The sequence below is a fragment of the Vitis riparia genome, chromosome 14 (genome assembly GCF_004353265.1).
Source record: "Vitis riparia cultivar Riparia Gloire de Montpellier isolate 1030 chromosome 14, EGFV_Vit.rip_1.0, whole genome shotgun sequence".
Lineage (NCBI taxonomy): Eukaryota > Viridiplantae > Streptophyta > Magnoliopsida > Vitales > Vitaceae > Vitis > Vitis riparia.
In genome coordinates, this window is record NC_048444.1 from 8,413,808 (window position 1) to 8,439,468 (window position 25,661).

General features: G+C 32.1%; 2 long non-coding RNA genes and 1 pseudogene across 2 annotated transcripts; all 3 read left to right on the forward strand.

The window, feature by feature from the left end:
• The first annotated feature begins 2,811 nt into the window (after window positions 1–2,811).
• Window positions 2,812–8,808, forward strand: LOC117930265 (annotated as a pseudogene).
• Window positions 8,809–15,272: 6,464 nt separating this feature from the next.
• Window positions 15,273–16,350, forward strand: LOC117930271. Its single transcript, XR_004653893.1, has 2 exons — window positions 15,273–15,392; window positions 15,638–16,350. It is a non-coding gene; the product is annotated as an uncharacterized LOC117930271 (long non-coding RNA).
• Window positions 16,351–23,476: 7,126 nt separating this feature from the next.
• LOC117930273 lies at window positions 23,477–24,204 on the forward strand. The gene is made up of 2 exons (XR_004653895.1): window positions 23,477–23,598; window positions 23,992–24,204. It is a non-coding gene; the product is annotated as an uncharacterized LOC117930273 (long non-coding RNA).
• The last annotated feature ends 1,457 nt before the right edge of the window (window positions 24,205–25,661 follow it).

Consider the following 25,661-nt stretch of genomic DNA (forward strand, 5'->3'; position numbering starts at 1 on the left):
ATACATCTAGATATAATTGTGTTTGCAGATGTGTATTTGTGTTGTATGTAAGTCTTTATGTATTCTTCTTGATCCTATGAGATTTTTTTCTTTGCACTCTTGTATGCGGTCGTTTGGAGATTCCTATCCGGGTCGTTACGGATTTCTGGGGTTTTGGTTTCTAGCAATTGGGTTGAGTTGGATTTTATTTTTTCCCATTCATTACTTCCCACTGTTTCTGTTTCTGTTTTTGGGCATCTGAAGTATCGGTTTTTTCTTTTCTTTATATGGCTTCTTTGAATTAGATCGTATCTCTGATGAATTTCTTTCGTTTTGTCTGTCTTCCATGTGGGTTTCAATTCTCTGTCAGTCGGGTTTGTGGATTTTTATTTTTGGACCTGTTCTTCATGATTTTATTGGAATTAGAGCTACACCTCGTTAATCTCATCTCACCTGTTTTGGGTTTTTGTTTTTGGGCTTTGATTCTTGGAATCTGAAATGAGAGTTTTAGAAATTTGTTGGCGCATTTGAAAATATGAAAAATTTCATTTTCTTGTTTGTGTTCTTGATTTTATATTTTTTGTAACGGTTGAACTGAAAGTCTGATTGAGTTTTATCTTTTTTTTTTTTTTTTATTTCCCTTAGCCTTCGCACCTTTGATTCTTGGACTTTTAAAATAGGTATTGTTTGATTCATTTTCCATAATGTTTAGCATCATAGTTTCCGTGCATATATATTTTTTGATTGTATGAATCTAGTGGAACTAGAACTGAACCCAATTGAGTCTCATTTGGGTTTTATTTCTTCCACTTATGGTACTTGATTCTTGGACACAAAAGATTGGTTTTCCATGTATTTTGTTTTTGTGCTGCTGAGAAATTCTTTACTCTTCTATTTTTGTTTAAATATTTTTTTGTAGTTTTATTTCCTATATTTCTTATTTTTGCAGTTTTGAAATTTTTTCTTATTTGTTTTTATGGTTGAGGATTTGGTCTTTGGGTTTCTTTGATGGTTTTACCTCTGATTGTGATGCTTTTGGCTTCTTCTTGGTAAGCTGTTACCTTGGGATTAGAAACCAGCATAGGTAGCTTCCCTTCTCCATTATAGGTTTGGTGGTTGACCTCTCAGGTTTTGGATTTTGATTTCATAGAATGGCATGTTGTGATTCTCAAAGTCAGCTTATGGGGAATTCATGTGTTATCTTCTTCTCCTCATTCCTTTGAGTGTGCCCTTATATGGATTTCAACTTGCAACACTCTTCCCTCCTAATTTTTTTCCCATGTTTAATCCACACAACAGTTTGATTTCTGGACATATTTTTTAGAGTAGATCTTAAAGGTCTTACTAAAAAAAAGATCTTATAATTGTAGTGCAGATATCTCTTTTTTCTATTGATTTTGGTTCTTTTTGCGCTGAATGTTTCTTTTTCTCCTTGAAAACCTGACACTTCAGATAAGTTTTGCGCTTAGCCTGCCTTTAAATCCATATATTTGAGTCATGATGGTGTATTTGAAAGGCGGAGAATCTTTCCATTCCCACCTTATAAAAGGATAGGACTCCTGGTATTAGTATTAAAGACCTTTGCATGATTTCTGGTTTCCTGTGGATGGGGATTCATTAGATGAAGATGGCTTTCCAGTTAGTGTTTTCATCGACAGGTTGCTGTTAGCTCAGGGAATTTTTATTTTATTTTATTTTATTTTCTGTTTTTTCGCTTTTCTTTTCTTGGTTTTACTTGGGGAGGGAGTAGGGGGAGAGGGTGCTGGGTGTGTCCTACTGGGTTCGCTTTGCTCTGGCACCTTTTAATTCTCCTCTTCTCTCTTTTTGATTCTTCGTTTATTCTTACTGCAAACTTGGAGCTGCTTGTTGTTCCAGTTCTTGATAATGTTTTCTTATGAAACTAGGAAAATCCTTTCATTTTAATCTGGAACATGTGTTTCCCCTCCCAGGGAGGGGTGTGCCTTTTAGGTTTTAATTTTAGGCATTTCACATGAACTTCATGGTTCTGTTTTTGAATGGTTGAGAATTCCCATTCACTTCTAAAAAGAATTCCCTTTTCCAAATTTTCTTCTGGCAAATTCTTTCCTGTTTTCATTCTTCTGGACATTTTTTTATTTTTTATTTTTATTTTCTTGTGAAACTAGAAATTAAACTTAAAATGTTTTGGTTTTCCTTCTCTTATTTGTGCTTGCTTTCTGTGTTTTATATTTGGACTTCCATGAAATGGGGTTCTGTTATTTTATTATTTCTCCAAGTAGTTCATTGTTCATCTTTTTCCCCTGCTTTAGATTATGTCCTTGTATCAGGTTTCAACATCCCTTCTTTCCTTTTACTAATATATCTATTCTTTTTAGACATGCTCGTGAATTGGGAATTAAACATTAAAATCTTGTTTGAATATCTGATTTGACATTTGCTTCTGGATCTTTATATACTTTAAATTGTAATGCTAAGATTCTCACCTTTTGGTTGGAAATTTTCTCCCTAGCTTCCTTTGAAAACGGTTTGGGTACTTTAGTGCATCTTCAGTTAGCGCGTTTAATATATCTATTTTGTGTTATATATATTGAAATTATTGCTTTGCATGTTTCAAAAAATGGGGTTAACTATAGGTTTGTGGAAAGGGAATGGGTATTTGAATACACAACTATACTTTTTGGGGTTTAATCATATCATGGAGTTAGAGACACATGCGAACTCATGCCGTTTGCATTCTAATTATTATATGGGCTTCTAGAGGCTTTTGGAAATATGTTGTTTTAATTTGGCATGTTTCTGCTACTCATCTAGCTTTATCTTACCTTTTGTCGCTTAGACAATGATTCTCTGATGATCCTTCACTTTGTTTGGAAAGCAGGATCCTGAGCTTGTGGTTGAGGCAATGTCTACGGGTAGTTCATCCTCGTCATCGTCATCAGCTGCAAGTGAGCAACCACGGGCACGTAACTCAGGTAGATAAATTCTTGTTTCTACTATGAAAATTGCAATAGAAAAGGAAAGAAAATACTGAATGTATATGTTCTGAACTTCTTTTGTTCTTCACTTGCTGGATTACTGTTTTATTGAACCCAATCCAATATATAATGTAGGGTCTGCTACCAGGACATCTGGGGCATCAGCAACTTCAGGCCCAACTCCAACTCCAGCTCCGACTTCCATGCGTTGGGATCGACAAACCATACAATTTTCTGTCAATGCTTGGGTAGAGTAAACTTTTCATGCATGCACAAACACAACACAACCCACTGTGGATTTTATTTCATGATTTTTTTCTCAGGCAGTCATGTTTTGCCCCTGGCATGAATCCAAATATGCTGAATAACATGTTACATATATACATATATATATATATATATATATATATATATATATATATATATATATATATATATATATATATAAAAAACGAATAGGAATCTGAATATGATGAATTATGAAAGTATGGCTCAACTTTGATAAGCTTTGTTTTTTAATTAATTTTTTATTTATTTTATTATTTATTTTATCTCAACATTTCATGATTTACTTAATTTTTGCTTGGCTTGCGGCTTAATTATTTTTATCTGAATGTTTTCTTAATTTTCTTTGGTTACACATACTGATTCCTTGCATGTGACTAATTGGTGAATTTAATTGGTTTTATATACACAAACTATTATCTGTTTTTGGGTCAACGTATAACAACTTGTCTGATTAACTGTTTTGTTGAATTTTAATCCTTTGAGATTGATTCCATCCCCCCTTTCCCCAACCAAAAAAATAAAATCCTTTTTTACTTGATCTCTTCATAAGTGGATGTGAAGAACAACTGTCATTTCTGTAGCAAACAAAATACTATTATAAGAGTGATGGAACTACTACTACAAGAGTGATGGAAGTAGATAAGTTATCAAGAACATCTCTATGACCTTATATTTTGACTTAAGTACCTAAATAAATCATTTTAGAATTTCTTGTTACTTGTTATGTCTGGATTTTCATTGTTTTATTTTATTAGAAACAATTGCAAGAGAAGGAGATTGCGTAGGGAGTAGCAGCCACCATGAATAAACAAAATCTGGTATTCAGTGATTTTATTGAATTGAATAGAATTTCAAATGATCCGTGGAAGTGATATATTAATACACTAAAAAGAAAAAAGAAAAAAAAACCTTTTTGTGGTACTCTTGCAACATCTTTCATAAAAAACCCTTATGCATGCTTTTGTCGTGTAATTCTTTGGTTTATAGCTCAACATGAATTCAAAAGTTGAGACATATGAAGTGGGATATTGAGAACAAGAACATATCTTTTCTTTAAATGTGAAATGGATCAATCTGATTTGGTTTTTCAATTTTTGTTGGTTCGTTGGGATGAAGGTCCTTCCTGTGGTCATCAATAATTCTCTCACCTGCTCTTTTAATGCTTAATATTTTACAGTTTCCTTTGGGGATCAAGAACAGTTAACTAAATATGCCCTAATTAACAAATCAATGCAATGGCCAATAAAAGAAAGGATAAACTGATGCAAGCCATGGTGAGCACTAGAAACAATCTGTTGGCCATTTTCCTGCTAAATGTTGAGAAACAATGTACACTGGATAAGTGCATTGTTGAAGATATATAGCTGCTGGAAGTGTTGAAAGGCCATGTTAATGAGTTTTTGAACCATTAATTTGTCCTTGCACGGTGTATTCTAGGTTACCATTTAATTGTGATTGAACCTTGCTTCAATACAAAAACTTGTTTTTCATTCCTTAAAATGACCATTGTGAATTCTTTTACTTCAGTAATTCTTTAATCTTTCTGTCACCAAACTAGTGCACTATAATTGTTGTCGACAGTTTAATCATGGTTTTCTTAAATTTTGATTTCTGTCAAGGTTGGTATATTTTTGGACTTGAAATTTTTTTGTTGCGAGGGTAGTTTATGGGCCATCACTGTTACTGCTTTCAAATATTATTGCCTCAAAGGAAAAAAAACAGAAGATCATCATGCAATGTAGTGATTTATTTTTTATTTTTATTTTTTATTTTTATATTTTAATTGTTTATTTTTTTAAATAAGATTTCAGCAGTTAAATTATTTTTATTTTATTTGTCATTGAAAGTTAAGATGACCAATTTTCCTAATAGTATCAGAGCATCAGTTGGTGAGAGCTATGTGTTTGACCCTCCCCTGCATATTATTTAGTTTCCCAATTTATTAAACCATTGTAAACCCAAAAGAGGCTGATTATGATGTTTGCCTATGGGCCTATGTCACTCCATTTGCGGCTGTGGGGACGAATGTGTGGGGGAGTGTTAAAGAACATGATATGCATTGTGGATCCAAAATCTTGCAAGCTTAAGCTTTTAGGATTTGGACCCCATAATGTATCATGCGCTCTAATAGGAAGGATGTTGCTATCAAATATTACTGGCCATAAGGAATGATCACAGAAAATCATGCATGCTAGCGATGGTAAATCTAGTGCTATGTCCTGTTCACATGCCATTTTTCATTTAGTTGATATTCCTTTTTGTACTTTTTTGGTTTCCTCTGTAGGTGTTTGTTGTGGCTGTGCTGGCAATATTTCCAATTATACCTCGGAATCTTTCAAATAGGGCATATCGGCTATCATTTTATGGGCACTGCATGTTCCTCTCTCTATTCTTTGTACTCACTATACGGGGTAATCTTACTGTACTCGTTTCATCATCTTTGTGATCATTTTTTTTTTGCATGTGATGCTGCTATCATTCTTCTATTGATTTAGTCTGTATCTGCAGAAACCTAGGGCATGGAATTTGCAGGCTGTGCAAGTGTGGTTTCAGTCAGTAATCGCAACAAAGGATTTTATCTACTTCATTTACTGCCTTATGTTTGTAACATCACATCTTTACCTCAAATGTGAGCATTTCTGAGCCTCTAATTTTGTTTCTTTCTCCATGTGTTTGAACCTATAGTGAGCTTTTTTACTCCATTACCTCCATAGAGCTGATGTTAAGCTTCATTGCAGTTGCTTTAATTCCCATTTTGTGCCGAGCTGTTGAACATGTTGCCAAGTTCCTTAGGCGCAATTTCACTCGTTCCTCCTTGTACAGGTAGGAGAAGCCTTATTTTTGTTTGTTTGTTTGTTTGTTTGTTTCCCCTTTCAAATGCAATTGTTTTTATTAATTATTGTCTTTGAATTTATTTAAATTAGCATGTTTGTTTAAAGATTCCTCCTTTGCAGACAAGAACCATGGTTGAAACTGAAATCCTTGTTGGAGAGGTTTTGCTTTTCCATTTTTTTAATGTAAAAAGTTTTTTATTAGGAAAGTTTCTTTATTTACCTTCCTATTTTGGTTTGTTTGACCATTTCAACAGTGCCAATTGGCATTGTAGGGCACACAGACAGACAAAAACAAACACTGCACACAAAAAACCAAGGATCCTAAGAACAATCTTATTCAAAATTCTAGAAGCCAGGATCTGGTTAGTTGTTTTTGAAGATTATCTATTATATACATGGACTGTGCTCCCATTGGCACTTTCTGTATGCATTTTTATTATCTATCAAGAAATGAAGAAAGAGAGAAAAACTAAAGAAAAAAGGAAGAAACATAAAAATAAAAATACAAGTCCTTTCACATTTTTTTAATTTGTTGGATTGCTAGAAGTACAAATTGGTGATGGGTTGCCAGCTTGAGGTCTAGGGTAATTCAACGTGGCAGAGAGGTTTCTTGAAACCCCATCATATAACTTAGGATTTGGAAATAGTTTTCTTTAACTTACATTTTTAATAAGCTGTTTATTTACTTGTTGTCTAGAAACATCATCTCTAGTATCACTTAATTAAACCCACTAGTATAAATGTTTAACATATCAATCATTTGTTGACAACCACCTTTTGAAATGTCTTTACCTAGCTTGGAGATACTTGAACATATTAGCTGTATTCTGTACCTTAAGATTGGTGGTTCTACAAAAGTGACACCTAGATACACACCCACACTTGATGCTACACCCAAGTTCATGTAATATAGACTAGTATTATATGCAAAGGGTTATTAGTGCTAATATCATTTTATGCTTAAGCCTGGATGTGAACTAAAAATGTATCTGGATAGCACCTCCTCAACCCTTGGTGTGAATGCTCCCCTTCCCTTATTTAGTTAATCACCGGTGGGCCTGGCATGGCTTGTTGGAGTCATTCTTTCTCTTAAGAGACTTACTTGTTTTGTAGGACAAGAGGCTCTATCATTGTTCCAAAGCAATAAGTAGTCATTTTAGTTTTTATTTTAATTATTTAATTTTTCTGGTTGTCCAGGAAATACTTGGAAGAGCCTTGCGTCTGGGTGGAGTCAAATGCTACTACCCTCAGCATATTGTCTTCACACACTGAGATTGGTCTTGGCTTCCTTTTGATTCTCTCTCTGTTGTCGTGAGTTGCTCAATTCCTTCCCTTACCTTTTTTTTTTGTTTTATTTTTGATCCATTCTGTTTTCTCATTTTTTGGCATTTTTTTTCACCTTTTCAATTTCTCATAGGTTTTTAATTTTCATGTGCAGGTGGCAGCGCAACATAATACAAACTTTCATGTATTGGCAGGTTTGTTTTTGTTCTTTTTTGATATCTACTTTGGAGGAATTCCTACTCTTACGTAGGTTTACATTTGTGCTTAAAGGAGAAGGTTTTCATAAGGAGGTGATCAGTTTTTTGGTGTGGGGGAGGAATGGGAGGTTTTTGTCTGTTTTGTGCTTTGTTCTTATCTCATAACTTGGAAGTGTACTTTTTAGTTTTTACTATGGTAGACTTAGGATTTCTGTGGATCACTAGTTGGGTAATTCCTTTGCTTGGGATAGGTTGAGAATTTGAAACTTAACAAGAATTCGGGTCAGAATTGGGTTTAAGATACTGGTCTGTTTGGTCTTGAATATCAGTGTTTATTGCATATTCTATATCTTTTACTTATAAATGTATGCACCCACTCAGTTTCTGACATGGTCCACTCCAATGGGGTTGTTTTTAGGTAAAAACCTATTGAGGTTCTCCCTCAATTTTTCGGTCAGTTTGGGTTTTATGGTATTTAAGTACTTGGATTAGTCATGGGCACATGCATGTTGGTATTGCTTAGTATTGGCCATGGGATTCCTGTTGTATTATAAACATTATATTCGTTATGTTTAAGGTTTATTTAACAGAACCTCACAAAATGATGTTTTCCCTTGCAGCTGTTAAAGCTAATGTATCACGCACCTGTGACTGCTAGCTACCATCAAAGTGTGTGGAGTAAGATTGGGAGGACCATTAATCCGCTTGTCCACCGCTATGCCCCATTCCTAAGTACTCCAATTTCTGCAATTCAGAGATGGTGGTTCCGGTGAAGCCCAAAGGGAGGATGCTATGAGGAACAAGAAAATTGGGGGGTGTTCATGTGGGATATATACTACAAGTCTATAACCACCAGAACATTCCTTTTGAAGAAAAATTAGCTACGTGAACCGAAGCAGCCATCTAGCAAATAACCTCATAGTGCTTTTGCCCTTCTTCCTGTGACTGCTGTACTTACTTACCCACAGGGTATGGGTTTGATTAAAGAATTATCTTCCATTTAGTTTTATGGTCATGATAAATGGCACTATATCTGGAATCTATGCTGAACTAGAGGGGAAAGGCATTCCATTTACAAATTTTTTTAGCCCTGATTTGTGATGCTGTGAACACTGAAAAGGTTGTGTAGCAACTCACGGTTGTGGTGGTTGGGATGTGCCACTGCCACAAAGGCGATACTTTGATTGTTTTGTCAGTTCACAATTCTAGCCTTTTACTCCCATCAGTTTTGGTTGAAGTGTTAAAATTTGAATTGGACAAATGGTTGAATGATGTGTGTGCTTTTTTTTGTGTGTAACCAAGTGAAGAAAGAAAGTCGCCAATTTTGAGATATTTGTAGGTGTATGTGGTCATGATAGAAAATTGTTGTTTGGCATGTATCAGATTTGAATCTGTAGTGCCAAGGGTTTGTAAAAAAAAATGGAGTCTAATATCTTTAAAAATAAAAAATAAGAAATATATTAAAACCATGCCTTATTTATATATTTATCCATGAAAAATGTTGTTATCAAAAGAAATGTCAAGGTGGATTTGAGATGGTAAGATATATTTTTAATGGAGATCAAGAGAGTTTTAAGTCATAAATTTATTTTAATAGGAAAAAAAAATACTAAATAATAATAATTTTCTTAAATATATGTGAACCATAAGTTTTTGACAAATAATCAAAAATTAAAATTTATTTTTGAGTGTGTTGATATTGAGCAAAAGAAAAATAGGAAAAGAGAACAAAGAAAAGAGTGGTAATCCTAATAATGGTGAAAATAATAAAATTTGTTCCAAGATTTTTTATTTATTTAAAAAGGGCTAGGAAATGATTTTTAGGAAGAATAAATTGCTTTTGGCAGTTTAATGAATTCATTCAATCTTCAAAAGGAAAAGAAAATAATTCTGTTGCCCAATTTTTGGCATAGAACTTTAGTTATTAAGACACTCATTAATATTTTACTACTTTGAAAACAATAATTCAATTTATTTTTAGTCAATTTTGATGTGAAAATTCTATAGTTTTGATGAGAAAAAGAAATGGTAGGGAAATAATTACAATATTCATTTTTATTGAAAAAAATAACAATTTTGTGTGAAAGATGATTTTAGTCAAGCAAATCAAATATTTTAGTTTTTGGTTAAGCCATTTTAATAAAATCTTTTTCTTCAATGAAGATTGATTTATTGGTATTCACTTATTATTTTATTTATTAATTTATTTGTCTATTTACTTATTTACTAGTTTATTTATTTGGTTACTCGTTCATTTATTTGTTTATTTGTTTACTTGGACATTCTGTCAATGAAATTATTTGTATATAAAGTTGAAAAGAGTGAGACTATCATGTTAGAACACAAGGATTCTAAATCTCCGTTCGTAGCTTCTTGCCATGAATGAAATTCTCCCACTATGATGAGACTCTCATGTGCTAAAATTATTAGGAATGGCACATGCTTATACCTTTGTATCCATAGTGTTTTGTGCAAATGTAGGACAATCTTCTAGTGTTCTCTAGACCTATCATATAGTCTACATCCAAAATCTAACATTTGTTCCAAAAAATACCTTATGATCATTTTGACTAAAAAGTAATAATCCTCGAGATCCTCTTGGATATCCTAGAAGCTGATATACCTCTTACCATGCTTTCAACTTGTCTACTTTTGGTTTAAGCATATGTGATGGATACCCCTATACGCGAATATGTCATAAACTAAGTTTACAACTTCTCTACATCTCCCTAAAAGTCAAAAGTACTAATCTAGTAATGGAACTAAGATACAATCTTTAAGGCATATCCCCAAATAGATGCAGGAAGTAATGAGAAACCTATCACCGATCTCAATATGCATATCAAAGTTTTGATTTCTTTTTTCTATTACTTTATTTTGCAATAGAGTCCTGGTGCACACAATTGGAATATAACATAAACTCACCACTTCAATCTAATGAAGTGCCTTAATATGTTTACCCAATAGGTTATTTGATTTCGCCTTAAATTCGATGAATTTTTCAAGGCATCATATTTCCTATATGCATGAGTGACAAAAGTTCCACACACGTGATATTGTACTAACTCTAAATATTCCTTAGTTCTATGTCCTTTAGCAATAAAGGGTCTCTTAGTTATTTTACCACTTATACAGACTTCACAAGTTAGGAGATCCTTTAGAATTAAAATGTTTAGACTTACCCAATCTTTGGATTTTATTTAGATTAATGTTACTTAAGCTTAGAAGCTAAATGTTTCATTAGTGCTAGGTTCTTTTCTTTAAGTGAGATATGATCATTCTCATTACTTGGCAAAAGTGGTAATGGGGGAAGTGGTAGCATCTCCCACTAGCTTGCACAACTAACCTTACAACTGAAGCTAAGGTAAGTATATCCTCATTATGTTCCCATTAAGCTAAGCCAAGCTAAGGTAACCTTACAACTGAAGCTTTAGAAGAAGTATATTCTTATTATTGCAAGGCTTGTGGAGGGGAATGAAAATTTTAGGTAAATATATACACTATACAAGATAACGCTGTTTTTTTTTAAAAGTGCTAATAATGCAAAAAAACATATGTATATGATGATGCTTAATTTTAAGTGCCAGGATTTCCAAAATATTACCCGTTCAATGACACTTGTAGAAACATCATGGTTAACAAGCGCCAACATTTTTTCATAAGAAACTAAATAATGGCACTTTTTCTAAAGCTCCAAGAAAGAGAGCATCGTTGTTTTTGTTTTTTATAGTAGTGTTCTATAACCTTCTCACTTATTAAAACTCTATAAAGAATTACAAATAGTGCACTTAGAATGAATCCAACGACATATATTCAATAATGAGAATATGATGTGTACTTTCTTTTTTCCTTAGGCAATTTAGGCATTACCTTTTTAATGTCCCAAAAGGTCACAAAAGAATTACTTGACCCTAAGCTTGCTTTCTCATTCCCTATCTTGAACTTTCCTTATTTGGTGTTGTTGTTTTTCTCTTTAGTAGAAGAGCTTGATGAACCCTTGACTCTCATATGAACACCCCTGTGATATTTTAGAATCCTCTTTGCCATCTATAAAGAATATGAAGTCTTTAAAATCATACAAATCTTGGTATTCATAATAATTCTAAGGTAGCTTGTCTAGCTGGCCCACCCTTATCAACGAATATCCCTTATAGATTAAAAAGAATATATCAAAGATTGTGACAATAGACATGTGTTGCTAGTGCAACACATCATCTAAAGATCTAAGTATGAAACACTTGGTCTTCTGATCTGTCTTATGCCACATTTGATATACCAATATTCTTTCTTCTTACTAGGTTTTTTCATAAGCAATAACTAGCTCTACCTAAATTAGTTTCTTTGCAATTAGTTACTATATCCATATTAAATTTTTCAATCCAAATAATTAGTTAGGCTTAGTCCATTAATTGATAGTGAGAATGAGAGTGATAATAACAAGTAAACATGATATCCATAACAAATAATGCATTTAATCATTAAACATTCAAGGCAAACAATAGTTTAACAAATATAAAGCTCTTAGGACTACATATCCTTTGCTAGGTATCCCAATATCATAAATTTGAGCCTATGTTGGGCAAGTCATGATCTTATTTCTAAGTAGAAACCTTCTTATATTGATCTCCTTGCTTTAAAGTTGAAGAGTTCCTAACGCAAGATCAACATACCTTTTAGTTTAGCCCTTAGTCTATGAAAGTCCTGACATTGGATAGGCCACTTCTATCTTTAATTTAAGTGTATAACCAAGATCCTTATATCAATGTTACCAAGTAAAGAACTCCATTGTTGAGGTGGTTGCTTCCACTATTAATATATCTAGTCTTGTCTTTTAAAAATCCATATCCTAATACCTTAGCCCAACCCACCATTGGGGTGGTGAAGGCTCAAATCATAATGGGCCTTCAAATGATAATGAAAGTCCATATCCCTTAATTCCTTGGACCAACATGCCATTGGGTCGGTGATGACCCAGAACAAGACGTGTTTGATATTAGAGGCTATGGGCTTGCCAAAGACCCTTTCTCACTTAATATTTTCAGCTTTTTAGAACATTAATAATAACCTTAATGAACAAATAATCTTCTTTGAAAGTTTCCAAAAATATTTATTTTTGAATTGGAAACCTAGTGCACTTAGGAGAATGTCATCTTGAAAATTTTTAAAAATTTCTATTCAAGTAGTTTATCCTAAAATTAATTTTGAAAAAAAAAAATCCCTACTCTCACATTTTAAAACATATTTTCATAAAATTCTCATTCTCTAATAAATACTTTATCTTGGAAATATTTTCAAAAAAAAAAAAAAATTATTTCCATCAAATTACTAAGTTTCCTTTAAACCTTTTGGTAATGTCCATAAATTATCTCTTATGAAAATTTTTATAATATTTTAATTTTCAAATTGAAAACTTTAGTGTAATAAGGAAACTTCTAAAAAATTATGGGCACTTTATCCAATTATGAAAAGATCGATTTCTTCTAGAATTTTAAAAAATACTATTAAGGAAAGTATTTTAAGTCCTTAACAATAAATTTAGAATGGAACTTTAGCTCTTATATTCAAAATTTCTTATAACATTTACTTTCCCTATGCCTAAAATTTTCCGATTTAATAAATATCCTTTACTATAGAATCTCATTTTCATAATAATTTATTTTATTAAAAGTTATCAAAATACAACTTTTAGTAGTTTCCTTAATGATAAATTATCCATCAAAATTTTCAAAAATGATGTGTTCTCCGAATTAAGGATTAGTATAGTAGGGAAAATTTCAAAACTTTCAAAGTAAAAATTTAAAGAGCACTTTATCCAAAAAGGAAAACCTTTTATTTTATAAGGATTTTTATCAAAATAATTTTAAACAAAATATATTAAAATCCTTTAGAATTATTTTAGAAATGAAGTATATTTCTCATAATTTTATTTTCTCAAGTATTATTTCCTTAATCTATACTATTTCAAAATTTAATAAATAACATTTTTTGGAATCTAATTTTTAAGAAAATTTATTTTCTATTAACTAAAATGTCCATAATTATTCTAGACATATCACATAAAAATATATGTGAAGCATAAGACATGGAAAAGGAAATTAACATAATCGCCCATGACCTTAAGGATCCTATCACATATCTTAGAAATCATAATTTGGATACCAAACATTCAAATTTACTAAAAAACCCCTATAACAAAAACTAAGGTTAGAAAATTGAAAAACTCGAAAGCTCCAAAATGCCTAAAGAAACTTGGGGCACTTGAGCATTTGATGAGCACTTGAGCACTGCCACTGGTAGTTCCACAATGAGACCGTCTTCTCTATGTTTTTTGACTACTTTTCACCAAACCACTTGCCTTTACGAATTGGTTTTTCCACCATTGAAGTCTATGACTGTCTAGACTATGATCTTTCTTCTCTTGGGTTACACAAATGGATTGAAAAAATGTTTTTTACATTCAAGAAAAAACCTACATAGTTTATCTTATGATAAACTACGTAGAATTTATTACTCTCATCTAAAACCTAGTTTGATGAAATCAATGTCAGCAAATAAGATATTTCAATGTGAATTGTTCAACAACATAACTTCATAATACTTCAGATTTTCACTCTTCTTTCTTTCCTTCCTTCCAACAGCACCCTGTGAGCTGGCCACAACTTTTTCATCATTTAAATCATGGGGAAAGTGTGTTCTCAGCTGCTAATATCAAAATAATGAGAACGAGAACTCAACTTTGCTATTTTCAAGGTAAGTATGCTGATCCCAAAGTTGGGTTCTCAATTTCTCATTCTCTTGATATTAGTAGCTGAGAACATACTTTCCCTTAAATCTTCCGGATGTACCAAACTATCAAAAGGACTGGAGCAACGTGAAACACGATCGATATAGGATTGACGTTTGATGTTATCCTTATCATCTCTCTCTCTCATTGTAATTTTTGCAAGTGTTCTAGCTTTTCTATGTGAAGTATTCTTTATTCCAATTCCTTTGCTTTTCAGTGGGCCTCATGATCTCTCTCTCTCTACCACTAGTGTGTGTTTATCAGCCGTTCAAATAATCAGCATTAAGGCAGTGTAGCATTTGTGGTCTACCAAATTACCATTTTCCCATATGCTTTAGACAGATTCAATCTTATTAAAATTTCTGAGTTTGTAGACCGACTAGTTCCCCTCACCATGAAGAGAGATGTGTTTTGAATTCAAAGCTTAAAACAACAGACCCTAGACATAGAAAGAACCAGCCCATCCTCTAGTCGATAGAAAGAAAAATATTGTTGGATGGAAGGAATATTTTCACTTATAAAATTCGGGTGGTAGCCAGCTGCAAAGCATGAATATGATCATGATAATGAAATAAAGTAAGAAAGTACTACTGTCGCGTGAAATAATTGAGTGGAGTGAAAAGTTGCGCAAATGATGGAAAGAAAATAGTAGTCAATCCATAAGTCTTTGTTTATTGTTTATATTTTTATAATACCATTCCTTGCTTTTTTTACTAATCAAATTTTGCATGTTGTGTCGTTCCAAACGAGGTGACTTTAACTTTTCATTGAAAGACCATGCATTTCTGTTGTACTTTGGATTCTTTCGAGTGCTGTGATAATTGAGAGAGTGAGTCATCCTTGCTTTGGTGGGACACCTTGCCCTTCATACTTTCCCATTAATTAAAATCACCATCTCTTTTTCCCAATCCACACATATGAATGCCATTATAAATAAGGGTAGTGGGGGAGAAGGTTTAGCATAGCCTACTCCAATCTCCCATCACCATGAAGCCATTCCTTGTGTGCTTTCTCTTGATTTCAGTCCTCCTCTCTCCCTCTTGCGTTAGTGCTCGAGAGCTGACTCAAAATGGTAATTTCTTTCCCTACATGCATTTAATATTCATGCAAGTAATTAACTATACATGCGCATGCTTACTTACGTGGACTTGAATAGTTGAATAAGATCAAATGTCCTACTAAGTTTCTGTTCTTGAAACTTCAAATGGATATGGTTGGAGGGTAGTACACAATTTTCCCATTTAATATACTGTCGTGCATGGGCTGCTGTTTTTGCCTCTTTGTGATTTGTGATAATATTTGGCATGGATGTTGCAGAAGAAATGAGTAGCGATAAGGTGGGCTTTATAGCAGGGAATTTACCTGATCCACCTTCTACAAGCAAGTGCAATCCCGGATCAAGGGACTGTAAAAGAATGCATAAAAGTCCACCCAGCCCCAAAATATATAAAAGCCCACACAATCCACCTCCCAGCCCCAAAATATATAAAAGCCCACACAATCCACCTCCCAGCCCCAAAATATATAAAAGCCCACACAATCCACCACCCAGCCCCAAAATATATAAAAGCCCATACAGTCCACCTCCCAGCCCCAAAATATATAAAAGCCCACGCATTCCACCACCCAGCCCCAAAATATATAAAAGCCCACGCATTCCACCTCCCAGCCCCAAAATATATAAAAGCCCACACAATCCACCACCCAGCCCCAAAATATATAAAAGCCCACGCATTCCACCTCCCAGCCCCAAAATATATAAAAGCCCACACAATCCACCACCCAGCCCCAAAATATATAAAAGTCCATACAGTCCACCACACAGCCCCTACCACCCACCAGGCCCTTGAAACTGAGAAGAAGCTCAACAAGCTCGACAGGCATTGTATCTAAGGCTTAGTATGTATGAAGGAGGTTGATTTGGAGTCGGTGGTTTCAAGTGTTGGATTATATATATACAATCCAGAAGTACTATGTATTACCAGTTTGATTGATTAATGATAGAATTGTTTCTGTTTCTTCCTTTCTGATGATCTATTCCCAATTCAGATGGAATTGTCCCTTTTCTCTGCTGACAATGGAATGTGAATCTGGGCAAGAATTGAGGCTACTATTTGCGGAAAATGCTATACATAAATACGAGTATATTTATATAGTAAATAAATCTATATTAAAATTATTAAAAGTAGATTTATTTATTTCTTTTTATATAACAACTAGTCATGTTTCAACCCCGTATTGCAAAAACTAGTATTATGCATACAGCCATTGAAGACATGTGCATGCACTGAAATAAAATTTTATAGGTAACTATGTGGCTATGATGATCGACATAACCTTGTCTAATGGTGTTGAACACATTAGAATTAGAGGCAGTTCTAATATTAATCCAAAGACATAGCTTTATGTATGCCATCCATTGGAGTAATGGGGTTGAAAAATGAATATAAACAATTACAAAGTATTTAAATGTACAAACTAAAGTAACCACGGAAAATAAAATATTTCCTTTGACTTTTGGAAACGAAATTGAATTGTATTTTTTTTAAAATTTCTAAATCAAATTTAACTTTCCAACATGCCCTCTTAAACTTGATTTGTAACTCCAGTAGCATTTTTAACCTTCTAAAATCTTCAAATTTGAGAGACTTAGTAAAAATGTCTATAAATTTGATCTTGAAATTTGATCAATTTTAATTACACTTCTTTCTTCATAATGCACTATCTAATAAAATGATATATTATATCGATGTATTTGCTTCGGTCATGGAAAATTGGATATTTTGATGATGTTATCGTTGATTTGTTGTCCACATATATCTCTTTTGGTTTACTTTGTGGAAAATTAAGTTCCTTCAACAAATTGTTTAGTCAAATTGCATGACATACATATGATATTGTTGAAAGAAATTCCTTTTCACAAGTTAAAAGTATCACAATAAATAGCCTCTTTGAGGTGCAAGTGAATATGGAATCTCCCATAAAAACACAAAGTCAGTGGTTTTCTTTCAATCATCCAAGTCTATGCCCCAATCACTATCACTATATCTAATAAGCTTAAAATGGTTAGGAGTTATAAAATAAACTATAATCAAGTATACCTTCAATGTAGTAAAGAATTCATTTAATAATTTTCATGTGAGTCACTATTGGTGTTTTTATATAATGACTAGCAAGTCCAACTCCAAAAAGAATGCCTGGCCTTGTATAAGTCAAACAACGTAAGCTTCTAACTAAACTTTTGTATTATGTTGGATGCATCTTTTCTTCATGTCTTAGATAATTTAACTTCATATTCTATTATGTGTACATCGAATTACACATATTCATATCAAACTTCTAAAGATTGTTTTTTTTTTTTTTTTTTTTGCATAGCCTTCTTAAGATATAAAAGTACCATTTTAGTTTGTTTCATTTCTATGCCAAGATAGTATGAGATGAGATCAATGTCAGTTATCTCAAACTCTCGAGCTATTACTTCTTGAATTCACCAAATATGATTGAATTATTTTTAATGAAGATCAAATAATCCACATACAAGCAAACGAGTAATAAATATTACCTTTTTCATTCACCTTTATATAGAGAGCATTTTATGAAGGTATTTAAAATGATTATCTTTAAAATATTTGTTAATTCTACTATTCCTATGCTCTTGTTGTTGTTTTTTTTTTTAATTAATCCATACAAGACTCTTTTTAAATTTAAAACCTTATTCTTGAGCCCTTTCACCACATAATGAAGGGAAAATCCTAGATTTCTCCATTTCCCAAGTCCGGATTAGGTTAGAAACATGTAAAACTATCTTAAGCTTTTCTAAATCTATACACAGTGGAAAATTTTCATTTTTAAAATTCAAGGGATTCAGAAAGTACTAACAAAAACATACATTAGATTCGGATGTTCCCAAATTGAATCCACAGGATGAAGATGAAGAATGAAAGTCCCAAGAAGTCTCGTAAACCCAAAGTCTTCCTCTCGATAACTTGAACCTTGATCTTGATACACTTTTGATGGAAATGAAAGAGAGGGTGAAGGCTATTGTTCTCTCTCTCTAGAAGTGGAAAATGACTCTTTAGAAGAAGTTATGGAAACCCTAACCCTTAAGGAGGTATTTGGGGTTCCCCAATAAGCTTAAGTGACTTGAGTCCATTAAGAGTTTGGGTCACTTAATTTAGCTCAAAATGGGTCCTAATTGATTAATTAACTCAACAAGGCTTACTAATTACTCAATTAACTCAATCCAGAGACCTTACTCACTTACCCTTGTGCAACCTTATGTAATTACCAAAACACCCTTATGCTAAAATATGAACCTAAAGTCAATCCAACCCTTATAACCTATGCCAATAAGGTATATGAACTCAAACCAGGGACCAATATGAATTATAAGAGTAATGACTCTCTCAAAATCCAATTATAAAGTTGATTCAACATCCCACTATAAAGAATCAACTAAATTTTAGTATCCGCTGTAAATAACAATAAGACACCCAATGCTCAGGTTTGTGACCTATTATCTATTGCATTCAATCTCCCCCATGAATCGGTGTTCATAGTCTAATAAGGTGAAAACCATTTGCCTTTCAAGACTATCTCTACTATCCTTGAGTTACAAATCCTTTTATTATGTATTCAATTGACATGTTTTACCTCTTCAAGAACATATGTCAAGTTCTACTTAAGGAACTACTATAGCCATAGTTTCCATGAACACATCTCCTTAGGATCTTCTAAGGGGACACACTGTCTCAATCCTAAGAGATATCATGGTGTCTCTATTGAGAATATCTATTGCTATTAACTTTCATTAACAATGACCCAATCTATAAATAATATATAATCAGCTTATAATCTCACCCATAGGTCAAAGCCATTGTTAATTTTAGCACAAACTTAATATTCTGTCAAAATTAAAAGACAACACAATGAAACAATTTGGTAAAGTCATGACTACTTGATAGCCTTAAGTCATGACTCATCATAGGTTGTGTCCAATGTGTAACCATGCATACTAGTGCACTTACCATAAGAAACCCATCATGATAGCCAAGACCAACCATCCATCCAATCAGGAGGTGGTGCACTACAACCTCTAATGGGTTGCCTAAACCCATGAACCGACTGTGAACAATCATCTATTTTCAAAGAACCCATGACTTAGATTTTTCATGCAACTTCTAATACACTCAAATCATGTACAATGCAAAAGATGTAAACTAAAATGCTCACAAGATATGATGCATGGAAATAGGATAGATAAAAGTGAATCGGAACTTTATTAAACAAATAAAATCCAAAAGTTTATTACATAATGTCATACTTTTAAGGGTTTTATCTTAACACAAAATCCATGGGTTGTTCCATATACACTTTTTTTTTCAAGATGTCCATTTAAAAAGACATATTTCACATTAATTTAAAAAATCTTCCAGTTATTTTGGGTAACCAAAGAGATGAATAATCTTATAGTTTCTAAATAAGTAACAAGAGCAAATATCTCATCATATTCCTTGTCCACAAGCTTTTACTTGATTATGCATGTGATTATTCATATTTGTATGCATTTCTTTCTTCCACCACCATGTCAAAAGTCACAGATAGCTAGAGAAAACTAATTTTATTATTTTAATTTGACTTTGTATTTTTTTATCAAATCAATCACTTATTAAGTTGCCTCCATTTTCTCATGTTGGGCTTAGTGGGCACCTAATACCTTCTTACTGGGTAACCTAACCCCCAAACTTCTCTTTAACCTATTGGTCGCTCCCAAATATATATGCAAAAGTGCAATTCCCCAAGTATATGGAGTCAATTTTTTAGTTTAAAATCCTCATAAGTTGGGTCTTGAAAGATAGGGAAATCTTACATATAATGGGGAAATCGAGAGGTTTAGAAAATGAATAATTTTTTTTCTTTCACTAAATTTGTAAAAAAAAAAAAACAAAACAAAACAATTGTGAAAAATCACAATTAAGAATAATAATAGGGAGAAGAAAATAAGAATACGAAAACAGAAAACACACAAAAACATGTTATGATTTATGTGATTTGACCTAAAGCTTACATCCATGGGTGAAGAAGAAGAATTTCTATTATTATTGAAGAAGATTACAACCCTAAAGCTCTCAAATCTCAAAATCTCACCTAAACCAAAAAAGAGACTCATTCTTTTTAATCAAAATCTCTTCTTATATATTTTTCTAATTACAAGATAAGATTCCTTGTAGGAAACTAATTATGTGATTATCAAAAATACTTATTTCTTAAAAAAAAAAAAAAATCTCACAATAGGAAATTTTCTTTATGATAATAGAAAACTTCTTTACAAGAATATATCCCATTCAAAAACTATCAATGACAAACTATCAATGACTTTCCAATCGACTCAAATTAGAATTTGAGACACTTTTCAAAAAAAAAAAAAAAGAGGTTAATGAATTTTATGAAAAATATGGGAAAAACCATGTGAATTTAAATTTAAATTTGACTTAATAACATTTGCTAAAATTGTAAGGATAACTATGTCACTTGGGCTTTTCTTTTCATGAAATTTCTCTCAATCAAGCTAACACAATCGAGATTACCTAGAAGTGCTCCTAGTTCGAGAATTTTCAATACAAGCGCAATTTAATTAAAACCATTGCTTCAAACTTGTGAGTTGAACCTCCTCGTAAAATCCTTAAAGCCCCCACAACCCATTTGTTTGCCATATTATAGTATTAAGGCCTAAATAATTATCATCTTAAGTTTAAATGGTTGTCACAAATAAGTGCTTGAGATATTCTTAAAGGGACCCCTAAACTCCAATTCCCAAGTATTAAGACATGATTTTCTAATTAAAAATGTAGATTCAATTTACAAGTTGAATAAATCATTAATTACTTAAAGATTTGAGGGTCATTTCATAGGTCCAGGGGAGCTCCTAAGGACCCTTCCTCTTTAGCATAAAAAAAGAAAAAGAAAAAACACACATGCACACACACACTACTCAAAAGACATAATCTCAATAGCAAAACAAGAGACAAAAACGAAGTATGAAATAAGAGCCATTGAAATTCAAACTCAAGTTTCAAAGTTATACAAAACTAAAGAGTAACTATAGCCAAATGCAAATACAATCAAGATAAAGAAGTTTAATGCATTAAATCTCTTAAAATCTAGAAAACATTACAAAGATTATTGAAGTTACAGCAAGTTCCAAGGTTGGAGGTTGAAGAAGAGTTCCCCACCAAGGGGCCTTGTCCCAAAAATGATCCTTCTCCAGCTCCAAAATCCCTTTAAATAGGTGCTCTCATGTTGTTCTAAGTTATATCCTATGTGGAGACAAAAAAACAAGGTGAGAGATCTAATGGTGGCTTGGGAAAAGTCCAAAAAATTGGGTCCCACATGCTCTCGATGTTTCAAAACAAAATGACGACACTTTTGAAGAAAATGGTGTTGGTTTATGAGGTTGCACTATCTTGGTGCCATTTTTTTCCGGTTGGTGGGCTTCTTTATCTCAAAATGGTGGTACCACTATGAAAAATGGCGCAAGACTATAGGGTGGCACCATTTTTGTCAAAATGCCCCTTAGCTCCTTCAACATGTTTCTTGTTTTTTTGCCAATTTTCCCAACTTTTTCTGCATAAGCAAACAATGTTCAAATCTTTTAAAGATTGATGAGATTGATATTTGAAGAGTCTAGATTTTTTTTTTAAAAAAAATTTACTTAAAGCTCCTTTGGACATCTCCAAACCTCTTCAATCATCCCCAAATGTTTTATTGGACTTGGTCATTGATCTTTATGCAATTTTAATCCTTCCACTCCACTCATATCCTACTTTGCATTCCGGATGTCTCAAGAAATTATCAAGATTATTATTATTTATGAAAATAGTTATAAACATCAACAACTAATAGAAGATGCGAGAGAATCGAACATATACAAAGTAACATATAATTGACTAATTTGAAGTTACATTTAATGTAAAAATCAAGCTTAAGGTATATATAATTTTTGTCTTCATTATTTTTTAGGATATTTATTAAGAGCACTCATTATTTTTTCATCACTTATTATATTCATTTTCACTCTTTCTCCTCTATACAAATTTCAATTTTCTTTCCTTCCTTACCTCCAACAGCACCCTCTGCGCTGGCCACAACTTTGTTATTTTAATCTTCCAGATGTAATAAAATATGAACAGGAGTGGAGCAACGTGAAACATGACCAATATAGGATTGGATTTTGATGTTATCCTTTTCATCACTCTCTCTCATTGAAATTTTTGCAAGTCTTTCTAGCTTTTGTACGTGAAGAATTCTTTATTCCAATTCCGTTGCTTCTCAGCTGGCTTCATGATCTCTGTCTATAGCACAGGTGTCTGTTTATCAGTCGTTCTAATAATTAGCATTAAGGCAGTGTGCCATCTGTGATCTACAAAATTACTATTTTCCCATATAATAATGAGAGAAAAATACTATTTTGGAATAAAATAGTTGAGTGGAGTGAAAAAGTTCTGCAAATGATGGAAAGGAAATAGTAGTCAATCCATAAGTCCTTTTTTATATTTTTATTTTTATAATACCATTCCTTGCTTTTTTCCTAATCAAGTTTGGCATATTGTGTCATTCTCTTCTTTTTGTGGCATTATTTAAAGAATGCGGTATTTAATTATTGGATTACCGTACCTATATTCAAAATAAAGAATGGAATTACAATAAAAGTAATATCGAAACCAAGGTGACTTTAGTTTCTCATAGGAAGACCATGCATTTCTTAAAAAAAAAAAAAAAAAAAAAAAATATTTTAACCGATAAATTTTAATGATTTAGAGTACGTTGGATAATAATTTTAAAATATATTTTTAATTTTTCAAACATTTGAATGATATAATTTTTTAAATATTAAAAATATTAGAAGCGTTTCTTAAACTTACTATCAAACAAGTTCATAATTTATTTTATTGTATTAGGATTCTTTGCTTTCTTTGCTTTCTATGATATGATATGGATTATTTGGAGTATTGTGATAATTGAGAGAGTGAGTCATCCTTTGTTTTTTTTGTGGGACACCTTGCCCTTCATACTTTTAAATAAATAAAAATTCCCATCTCTTTTTCCCGATCTACACATGCGAATCCCATTATTATAAATAAGGGCAGCGGGGGAGAAAGTTTAGCATACCCTACTTCAATCTCCCATCACTATGAAGGCTATCCTTGTATGCTCTCTCTTGATTTCAGTCCTTCTCTTTCCCTCTTGCGTACTTAGTGCTCGAGAGTTGGTTCAAAATGGTAATTTCCTTTTCTACATCCATTTTATATTTAAGTTTCTATTAATAAAATTTCAGTCCATATCATTAATATTTTCTTGGACGTTTGCGTAAAATCAACAACCTATATTTTCATTATTCCATTTCTTTTTTAGAAAAATATTAGTATGTATGTGTATAGGGTACGTTGCATGTAAAAACTTCAAATACACAATCATGCATGAGCTGCTGTTTTTCCTCTTTGTCATATGTAAGTTATATAGGGAAATTAAAATTGGATAAGAAAAATCCTTTCACTTCCATCTTATCTAATATAAACGAAGTAGTTAGTTTTTTTTTTTTTTTTTTTTTGCTGTTAGTATAAATATTGTCTCGATCTTGTTTGTGTTGATGATATCTTACATGGATCTTGCAGAAATGATGAGTACTGATCATAAGGTGGGCATTACAGCAGGCTCCAACTGTGGACCTGGAAAAGCTTACAGAAAGTACTGCATTCCCAATCCAAAACCAACTCCGTGTTCCAAGAAAAGACGAGGATGTAGCCCACCAAGCCCTTGAAAATGAAAAGATAAACTGGTACTATATATATAGGATGAAGGAGTGGCTGTGGCTTGGGGTAGAAGAATAATAAAGCTTGGGCGCATGTGACATATGTATGGGTTGATTTGGACTTTGTGGTTTCTAAGAGTTGGATTATATATATATATATATATATATATATATATATATAGTCCAGAAGTACTGTGTATTACGAGTTTGCTTGATTAATAATAGAGCTGACTTAGGTCAGTCTCCATAAGAAAGCATGTTGTGTTTCTTCTTTTCCCATGATCTATTCCCAATTCAGGAACTACTCCATCATCAACCAAAAACCTTTTCTTTTTAAGAAAATGTTATGGCACCTAAGCCGTGTCTAAACAAGCAATTCCGATCATTGAATATGTGTGCTTAGTCAACGATGTTACAATCGAATGGAACTTATTTATAAAGGTACAAATAAAATGGGATTATGATATAAACAATGGATTTGAAAAATATATAAGTGGCATCACTTGATTGATGATGAGAACCTTTTTTTCTTTTCTTTCCCTTTTTAGATGGATTTGTTCCTTTTGTGTTGTAAATATAGACAAGAATTAAGTCTATTATTTGAGAAAAATGCTATATATAAAAATAAAAGTATATTTATATAAAATTCTTCTTTTTTCACATTTTCTTCTTCTTGAAATGGAGTTGAGAAATAAATGTTCAAATAAAATGTCAATCACGATATAACTACAAAGTATTAAACATACCCGTTTATAAAGTCGACGTCCCATGGTGTTTTCAATGTGTGTTTTTTTATATATTAGTTTCTTAACTAGAAATAATTGAATTATTAATTAACTTAAATAAATTCAATAAGTAGAGATGAGCAAAGAGAAAAGGTTCGAAGATGATTTATCATCACTAATTTATTCCACATTAAAAAGATAAATAATGCAAACAAATATTATTGTCGTAATCTCTTATTAATATACAAGGTTATATATATAGGGTTATTTGAAAATAAACCTCAATTTGTAAATCTAACCTTCCACATTCTTTTAGCTTAAAAAAATATAAATTTTTTATTAAAAAAAAAAAATTGTCTTTGTTTTTTTCTTTTAAGAACAATAAGGTTGCAACTTGGGTGAGTTGATGACTAATCCAATCCCAACTCAAATTAAAAAACGATAAATCCAAGTTCAACTTAACCTATGACATGAATACTCAACCCAAACTTAACCTAATATCATTTCTCCAAGTTTAGGTTGGTCGGATTGATTAAGCTATATAATTTAAAATCTATCTATAATGTTTCTTAAAAAAAATTATATATTTATATTAAAATTTAAATGATAAATAGAACAAAATTGCAAGATAATAACAAAAAAAAAAGTAAAAATAAGTTTATATATCTTTCTAAAAAATAAAAATATATATATGATATAACATAATTTGATATTTTTTTCTTAAAAATTTAAAAAGAAAATAAATATTATTATATAGGATAGTATACATAATAAATATTATAAAACATAAGTTTGAATTAGGCTTGGA